This window comes from Hippichthys cyanospilos, chromosome 11 (genome assembly GCF_059441005.1).
Source record: "Hippichthys cyanospilos isolate Australia breed blue-spotted pipefish chromosome 11, RoL_Hcya_1.0, whole genome shotgun sequence".
In the NCBI taxonomy this organism is placed as follows: Eukaryota; Metazoa; Chordata; class Actinopteri; order Syngnathiformes; family Syngnathidae; genus Hippichthys; species Hippichthys cyanospilos.
In genome coordinates, this window is record NC_142379.1 from 7,648,443 (window position 1) to 7,658,415 (window position 9,973).

General features: G+C 38.4%; 1 long non-coding RNA gene across 1 annotated transcript; it reads left to right on the plus strand.

The window, feature by feature from the left end:
- Positions 1-5,789: 5,789 nt before the first annotated feature.
- LOC148415687 (uncharacterized) lies at positions 5,790-9,155 on the plus strand. Its single transcript, XR_015867230.1, has 3 exons — positions 5,790-5,930; positions 5,990-6,587; positions 7,265-9,155. It is a non-coding gene; the product is annotated as an uncharacterized LOC148415687 (long non-coding RNA).
- The last annotated feature ends 818 nt before the right edge of the window (positions 9,156-9,973 follow it).

Here is a 9,973-nt window from a genome sequence, read left to right on the forward strand (position 1 = left end):
CTGTGGAAAGTGGCAGAACAAGCAGACATTTGCTCACTCCCTCTCCCCAGTTCCTTAATATAGGAAGTTGGTTCCCACAGGCCGAACAATACGTTAGCCAGTCGAAGCAGTATTGTTTGAGGGGAGGATTTGGTCAACCTGAAACTACACAGACTTTAGAGGAGCTACTTATGGGTGCGGGAGACATAGGCACCCTATAGTCCCCAGTGGGGTACAACCATTATGGCTGCAACAGGACCAAAGTCCGTGAGATGAAAAAAAAATCCACAATTCATAGAAAAAAGAAACACTCCAAACCTCAGAGATTTGTTACAATCTATGAGACATAAAGGGCTATATTGTTGTGGGATATCTAATAATAAAAACAGCAAACATCTAAGGCATCAATTAATAGTTGTTTTACTTCGGTAACCTTGAACTTATTTCAGACGACAATTGCAGCTAAGAGGGCTGGTAACATTGTCTCTTGTACTTTAGTTGATCTACTCATGATGAGTCATGAGCTTTTCTTTCATGAGCTTTTCTTTCATATAACCAGGGATGCGCATAACTGATATGCAGGTATGCATATCAGAAGTCACTGATGCGTAATGTAATAAGCTTAACTTTGCGCATTTGCGTACCCTACCTGACTTTTACCCACGACAACAACCGAGCCTGAGCTGAACTTTTTTTTTTTCTTGAAAAGTGGCTCCAAGATGTGCCGTGGCTTGAAGCTTAAATGTGGTTACTTAAGTGTGGCACTTAAATGTGGGTACAAGATTTACTGCTCATGTCTTCAGGTAGCAGAAAAAAAAAAAACGGTGCGTTTAACAGTGAAAATTTTGAATCCAATGTCTTCCTATTCTGAGGATATTTGTTTACTGAAACGACATGGACTGGCTGTATGGGCTGTGTATCATTTTTGCCAGGGTGTGAACGAGTTAGTTTACATTGTGACTTTACTAGTGATGGAGAATTTAGCTCTGACTTCCTTGGACTAATAAACTGGGTTGCTGGAGTTATTACCGGAGGAATTAAACTTTTCAAGGACACAGGCTGCCAGTGTACACACAGACGGTGCACTGCTAATGTTGGAGCAACACTGAGAAAGACTGTTATTAATAATAGAAAGTGTGTGTACCAAATACTATGTCCTGGTATTCATGTGAGTAACCCACAAAAAATAGTATGGATAAAAACACCTAGATAAGAGACAGTTAGCCAAAAGTGAACTAATGGTGAAATTGTGGCGGGAAATTGCAGAATTAGGTTTTTATCCCTCGATCCCTCCCACCTTTTTTTCCTTTGCCTGTGATTTTTTTTTCTCAAACAAGCTACTCCACAACAGTAGTCTGCAAGGTATGCAACTCTATTCACCGCACCAAGTAGGGGGTCCAGACACAGGTCTGTTCACAAGGCCCGTCCCCCATCCTAGCTCAACCAAGTTTGTTGCCAACTCCAAACCGCCAATGCCTCAAAAAATGGGCCAAGCTGACCGTAAATGACCATGACTTTGGAGTGTTTGGGGGTTCGTGGCTTCAACATCTGTTTTACTATGCTAGTGCTAAAAGTAACAGGTACTTTGGAGATGAAACTGAAGCTGAAACGGAATGGTGATGTTTTCGTAGTTTCTTTAATAGTTGATACATTGCATGCGAATTCCACAAGGAAGCTAAATTGGAATGTCTCAAGATAAAATATTTAGAGGCAAAATTATGTTATCAATGTGACGTTTTCATCATGACATGACCACCACAAGATGCCAAGATATCACCAATTACCAATCAGATGAGAGATGTTTTCCATATTCAAATTAAGGAGACTATTGATCCAATTAGAGTAAAGCTTATTTACATATCAGACATGGTAAGAGGCAGGCATTTAAGACCACCTAGAAAATGGGCATGAGGGGTTGACAACTACAGAAAAATGAATGCAAAGAAAGACTGAATTAATTAATGATAAAAAAATATGCTTACATACAGCATATAATGCGGCAATTATTGTCTCAACACAACCTTTGAGAGCTAATGTATTCATTTTATAAACTAATTATCATAGCTTTGTAGGAAATGTTGTTGCTCATAACAAACACATTTTCTCTTTGATAGAGTTCCCTCCTCTCACAGAATTTTCTTTACCAGAGGGAGGCTGGCTCTCCTGCAGTTCTGCAGCTGCTTCCTCACCATTTGTCAAGGGGTCCGATAAAACCCTATTATCCGACTGCGGGAGGGCCTCATTCAGGATGTCATGCAAGCGTGCAGATGAAACAGGTTTCGGTCACACAATCACAGGCTGCTACAGTAAGAATGAGCATGCTTACCACGAGCAGGTGGATCTACAAATTTCTGAGCAAAAAATTGGAGTCCATGACTCTCATATTATATTATACCTATGTAAATAGTATATGCTTGTATATGTATATATATATATATATATATATATATATATATATATATATATATATATATATATATATATATATATATATATATATATGTACAGTAGACCCCCGTGTTACAGCGTCCCTGGCTTACGTTTTTTTCATGTTGCGATGTGGAATACTGAGTTTTTTCATTTCCACTTTACGGTATTTTCCCCGCTTTGTGACAAACCAACTGTCATGACCTTAGGGGGTACTGCTTAATTCAAACTTGAATGGGTTAGCCATGGGTCCCAAGATTGCTAGTGACGTTAAAGAGAGCAGAAGATGATTTATTTGGAAACAAAGCTGGAGCTAATCAAGAAATACAAAGCTATCCTAGCGTAGGCTACCCATACTAGGGAATATGGGCATAACAAGCGCCACTCAAAGGCTATATTTTTTATTTATGATGTTTTCAGATTGTATACATGTAATTATATATATATGTAGCACTTACTATGCTATTTTGGTACCAATTTTTAATATGTATGCACAATTGTGATGTTTTTACCTGGGTTGCTAAACACATTAGCTATTTAACATAGGTTTGGATTGCCTGCCATACGGTGAATTTGCCTTACGAGCCCAACCGCGGAATGGATAATCTCATAACACTGGGGCCCACTGTATATATATATATATATATATATATATATATATATATATATATATATATATATATATATATATATATATATGCATATACATACTGTATATATGCATATACTATGTGCTCTCTGTGCTCGAGGCTTTAAAAATGCTCGTTTCTCATTTTCTCTAGATCTCTGCGGCTGTGTGATAGTCTGGTTGTGGGGTGGGTGAGTGACTTGGGCACCACTGCTGAGTGCGATGAGCCGATGGCATCTGAAGGCTATTAGCAAGGGAAGAAGACATTCCGGAATCGGCCAGCCAATGCACACACTCATCTCGCAGTAATGAGGTGTGACTTGACTGCTGTGTAACCGTGGAGATCTTCAACAGGTCAATGTCATTCTCTCACTCACTGTGTGTACATGGAAACATATATTGCAATATGTTTATGTATGTATGGAATCTATAGATCTGTGTTATTGTGGTATTAAAAAAAATAGTGCAAGAAATGAATTAACGTTTTCCACCCCTATGTTACCAATACACTGAGCCACTCAATAGAAAACATTTTTTTTTTTTAGAGAGAGTAAGTACATATTTACAATTTCCCTTATCCATGGCAAGTTTCTCAGTGGCAGAATGTACCACCATTGTTGAAAATGTCAATGTTTTCGAGCAGGCATTCAAGCAAAGTCAAATAAAGTCTGCTCGAAGGACGACTGTAAATCAGCATCGACAAAAGCTCATTTCAGAGGATGCTTCAGAGAGTGATAAAGGTTGCTCCAAACAGACTACTTCATGCTCATTCAAGGGTCTAACCTGAAGATTACGATGAGTTTTTTTTTAATGGCCAGTCACAAGTTGAGATCACTGCATTCATTTATATCTTCAATTATATCAAGGTTATGCTGTGGATATTTCTTTAAGATTTGAGTGAGATCAGTAAAACAGTCTGATAAACCAAATCTCTTTTTTGGGTTTCTTTAATTTGAAGTTTCAAACACACGGCTTTGTCATTGCTGAGTATGGTGGAGTGTGAAAGTGCGGGAAGGTGGACACAAAAAGGAGGAGATAAACTCAAAAAAAGAAGGATTTGTTCACACGCTGGGGCAAGGCAAAACATGAACACACCATTCAAAGTTTCAAACAAAACTTGAAACAGAAACCAAAGTCATTGGGGAAAACTTCAACAGGGAAGCAATGAAACTCATGAGAGAGGAAAGCGCACCAACATAAACAGAGACATTGACCCAACAAATGACTGACCGCAAACTGGGACTTAAATAGACTTCACACTTAATGAGGAAACGCAAAACAGCTGGAGAGGAACAAAAGGCAGAGGAAGCTGATTTGATGACGCAAGGAGGGCAGGTACACAGACAGGTGGAAACAAATCATGCTAACGAGGACAGACGCAAGGGAAACTAAATAGGAATAAGACAGGAACTAACAAACCCACAACTTGAAAAATACAAAAACAGAAAAGCCAAGACTAACCCTTAACATAACATGACAGTTTTTAACAGAGCCTTCAAATGAAAGAGCAAATTCTTAAGGCTATGGAAGTGAAGAACTACAAGAAGGGTTTCAATACAAAATTTAGATGTATCACACAGTGCCTGAAAAATAATAACATTTTACAATTGTTGTTGAACTCACTTATCTGTCAAAGTTGTCTTCTCGCTACATTGAGTTCTCATGTATGTTCAGTGAAAGAGCCTTTTGTTCAAACAAACCCAGGTGGTCAATGATCAACAAAATGTTATTCTAATACTATCTGAATGCTAATATTACAGGTCTTTTCTCTCAAATTTGGCATGATTTATCATTTTGTGTAAAACAAAGAAATGTGAAAATCCAAATGTCAATAGTAAGGCACTGTCATTGCCTTTGAAGATCAACAATGAGTTAGTGAGTTGTTTGCAATGTAGTAGGATTTCATCACATTGCCCCAAATTACCATTATAGTAGTATTAAATGTGTTTAACCTGCTTAAAATGTAACTGATATCTGTGAGTGATGATAGTATTTTACTTTGGGTTGCCAAAGTCACACCTTGTTTGTGATCAATTATTTACAGTCATAATTAAAGTGTTATGGGTTTTAATTGCATTCATCTCATTTTTAATCTCTAAATTTATGCTTTGTGAATGACGATCAAGGCCGTTTTTACATTTTGGGATTTTTGTGCTTGAGTTGTTGCTGATTGTCTGTTGTTGTGTTTGTCATAACCTGATTGGTTCGTATTGTGTGTAGGGATGGCAAGAAACATGTAAAATGGAAGAACATTTGAGAGTTGTCTATATGTTCAATGGTAAATTTAACTTTAAAAAACACCTTGACTGCACTTTTAACAGAAAAAAAACAGCATAATTTCCATCATTCCTCCTGATGGATGAAACTAAAGGTTGGGGACTTAGGATTCAAATACAGGTGAAAGAAAATGGTTACTGTATGTTGTTGTACATAAATCTTTTGCAATAAAAACACAACGTAAATACATTTTTTAAAACCTTCTCTGTGTTTTTTTTCTCAAAAATTTGAGTGGAATTAAACGAAGATTAATTAGCTCAAGTGAGGATAAATTTGTTTTTAAAATATGAAGAAACGCAAACAGAATGCATTGAAAATTAGACCTCTTTTTGTTGTTTAAGTCAAGACTATCTGAAGCATCTAGATTGTTCACGTAAATGCAAATTGCAGAGATATCAAGGACACTCTGCAACAAAGCAAATTGGCACAATGTTATTTTGTTGACTTTGATATCTTTATTCAAGAGACAGGATATGACACTGGCTTTGGCTCGACGTGATAAAATTCGATTGTTTTGGTTTTGAATTATATGCCGTTTGGATCCTTTATCCCTTTTGGCCTTGGTCATCAAAATCTGTCATCTGGCACGTGATCAGACCCTGAGCTTATCAGGGCACAGGTACATTCCACCTATTGGCCTGTCTTGTGGTTATTTCTAAGCATTTCACTCTTTCCCAGGTCTCTCTTGGCCTCAGAGTGAAGGCTCTTGGCTGAGCTCCATGCTACACAAAGGGCCCGGGCATTCCAGCTGTCTGCCTTTAATCCAGTGTGTCAACTTGCGTTAATGTTGCAGCGTGAAATCTGTGGCCGCAAAGCAGCATGGAATATCTACAAGAGAAAAAAAAAAAATCTATTTTAATTTCTTTGAATAAGAACAATCGGCAATGCAGGTGATGAATGGAGGACACGCACACTTATAGGTTCTTGAAGAAGCACATGCGTGTATGTATTTGTAGTTTTTTTTTGAAGAAACCCAGACAATCATGGTAATATCGAGCCTCTGTCCAACAAAATAGGATGTTGGTCTAATTAAATGGAAAAGCTGAGAAAAGACATGCTCATGGCATAATGTGAGGCTAATTCAGCATTTCCGCTCCTCCTCAGGACCCCTGTGGTCCTCTCTCACACACAAAGGAGGAATGACACGCTTCTGTGGACAGTTAATTATCTTGGACACACACACACAACCTCAGGCATAGAACTCGCATGGGCTGCAGACACAAATTTGAGAGAACACACGCAAGCGTCACGAAAGTCGACGAAAGCTGCCACACAGGTACATTTGCAAACACTTTATTTGTCTCTCATCCATGATGGCTGTCATTTTTCAAACACGTCATATGTAGTATTTTCTTGCTCATGATATTTTTTCTCCACTTTCAACAGTTATATAGACATATAAATTTAGCAGATTGGCGACAACATTTCTAATTAAATATGAGTTGTATAAGAGACCCAGGGAAAATACTGTTCTAATTGCAATAAAATAAGAATTTTCTTTTTTTTGGTTTGTTTCAAGCAATTTAATGCACTTGGTTATTTTATTCCGCTTTAGACTAAGCTGCAACCCGTCTAAACGCTGGAAAAATAATTAAACAGTTATTAAAAGTTGATTTATAGTGCTTCTTTCTTTTGTTAATGTTAAAGTGGATACAGGTTTAGGTATGATTATACAATTTTTATAGATAATAATCTTATTGTCAGCGCATCGAATGGAGGGGGGTAGTTTTTTGGCTTGGCCAAATATAATTGAGAAGCACAGGGGGGACAGAACTTTAATGGATCAAAATTATTTAGCATTTGGTTTTTAACAGATTAGCAGAAAAATGCTCACAGTTTGCCTTTACTTTACAACACTTTTGCTTGTGCTGTTTTAAAGTGCTGTATGAATAAAGTTAAGTTAAGTTCATCCTGATGAGCTTATTCCTGTCTTCATCTCATTGTGCCTTTAAGGAGGATCAAACATTTCTGATGCCCACGTCTGTTCTTTGACCTGTTGGTATCTGGCCCTCAACAGCCAAGATGTCAATTCTGAGGCGAGCCACCCTGGTGTATATAAACAAAAGAAAAAGGAAGGAGGGAAATGATAGAGGGAAAGAGGCAGACTGAACAAAGCTGGGAGTGGAGAGAAACGGAACACAGTGTCTGTTGTGTGGAAGAACGGCGAACTTGGCACAAATGCTCGGCGGTCTGTAAGAGTATCCTGTCCCGCTCCCTGCTCCATGTCTGTCTACTCAATACTGTCTTTGTCCTCGCAATGCACACAGTGACACTGAGAATGCACACACAGCAACACCTGGTCCCTCAAACAGGATTCCTTCCCACTTCTAGAAAAAAGCCAAGTACAACAACAGGACATTAAGCTTTAAAAAAAAAAAAAATCTTTGACTTGACTTCAACTCGCATCTGGGGCCAGTTTACAGATCGAGCTGCGCAGAAAATGGATGGATGGCATCCTTGGCATCATAATAGTCAAACAGAATTATGGAAGACAGGAAGAGTGTCACGGACAGAGAAGAAGGATCGCAAGCGGCTTTTTTTTGCTTTTAGTAACCTGAGCTACGCAGAGTGCAGAGAAGGCCGAGATAAAGAAAGAAAAGAGCGTTGTCCAAGACCCCAAGAAAGGGCAGATTAGAGCAGAGCCCGGTATCAAGTATACGGGCCATCAATCCCAAGCAATTGCATAGCAAGTGCATGGAGACATGGCAGTTTTTCCCTTTCTGACTCCAATGTCACAACTAGCTAGCATTGTTTCACAATTTGACGACCATTCATGATTTATGATTCTTTTGTTCTTGCTGAAGTATGTTTGGATTACTTTTTCATGACAAGGCTGCCGTAGAACAATGGATCCATCCATGTGAATCTTCATTGTCTGAAATTCCTGAGTAATGAGAAGTTCTCCCCAGCAATGAACTCTCATCCTTTTCATTTTTAGAGGATCTCTTCTCTGACAGGCTCCTGTTGTTAATGAAAACACAAAAAGATTGTTTGTTCCAGGCAGGATTCTCATAATACTAGACAAATCTTCTACTTTATTCCTGACTTTCTGATTCCCGCTGACCTTCATCGTGCTTGAACACAAGCCACACTTTTTCACAGATGGTATTTTAACTGTTTTTATGTTGACTAAAGGGAAAATCAACTTGAATGCTTTCTTATTAATAATATGCATTATATGCTCCCATTAACTGTGTAGTATTTTCAGCCATCTTCTTTCATATTATTCTTGCAGTATTTTAACCAAGTCGTTTTGCCATATTGACCTTTGACATGTTGGCACCATCCGAGTGAAATTTCGGCTCCATAGTATATTCTTTCAAGGTTTTCCTTTTAGCTAAAATGATGTAAAGATGAACTCTTTCAGTGCCAAGCGTTATTGGAAAAGGAAACCTGTAGAGGGCCAGTATTTTTAGCCTTTTCACTCATCTATCAATGCCAACAGAATGTTGTGGGTTATGTCTATGTAAATATGGCTGCTGCCATATGAAAGAGTGACATCCATTCTTCAGTTAGAATGTAGGCAGTATATGCGTTATAAGTGTGGAAACTGTTATCAAATGGTCACAGTTAGCACTACAGTGCTCAATTTGCTTATGTTAGGTAAGCATTACTAAAGGGTGTCAGCTCATATCCTTAAAAAAACGTATTTGACCAGAATTTTATTATTTTTTATTGTTAATATTTAAGAAAATGAGAATTCTCATCGATGGCACTGAATGAGTTAAAGGATTGGACAAAATACTGCACGAGGTTTAAAGACACACTTATGCATTTATGTTATTATAGAGGCACTTTCTTCAGACATACAAAGCCGTATGGGGGGAAAATATTCTACACACGAAAAGAGGAGAATTATGGAGATTTGAAAACACATACACAAGGTCTCAATCTGGCGTCTGAAAACTTATGGCTTGTTTGCAGCTAGTAGGATAAAAATGTTGGGCCTTCTATTTGACATCAAAGGTTAAGGTTAGTGTTCCTCATACGTTTTTTGCCATTTTGTACATACATGAGTGTGTTTTATAAGAAAATCACTTATGCACTACCATAGTGCAGCCGTAGTCTCATCAGCTCACATCTAAAAATCATGGCACTTCCTCGCATCCTATTGTTTGTTTTATTCCATCGTCCACATCCGTCCCACACAGCAAAACATCAGAATGATCAATCATCAGGAGGATTCACACTGTTGCCATTGTCAGCACCATACCACAGTCAAGTAACATCTGCATGCTTTCTCCGACTGGCCATATAGTCCGGCCATTGTCCAACCCACCCATATTGATGGAATCTGAAAGTAAGCAGAATCGCTGGATATCAGCAGAAGGACTGCAGAACAATGACACAAGTTTGAGAACAAATGCAGCCTTTATGTCCATTGGGGGACGAGGAAGCAAAAGAGAGAGGAAAAAACAGAAAAGTTTATGGAACTGGGCTGTGCATATTCTTCTACTATAGATGGAAATGAGAATACATTATTTGCTGCTGCAAAGACACGCAGTCAAATAGCCATACACAAATGCTTACATCTATAAACAAGGCTTGGGGAGCCTCCATTGTATATCTATCGCCAAGACTATCCGTACCTCCTTGCCGCCGTTCTCCCTTGATGACTCTATCCTTCTGACCCTTTGACAGCTTCATGGGGGGGCCGCTATT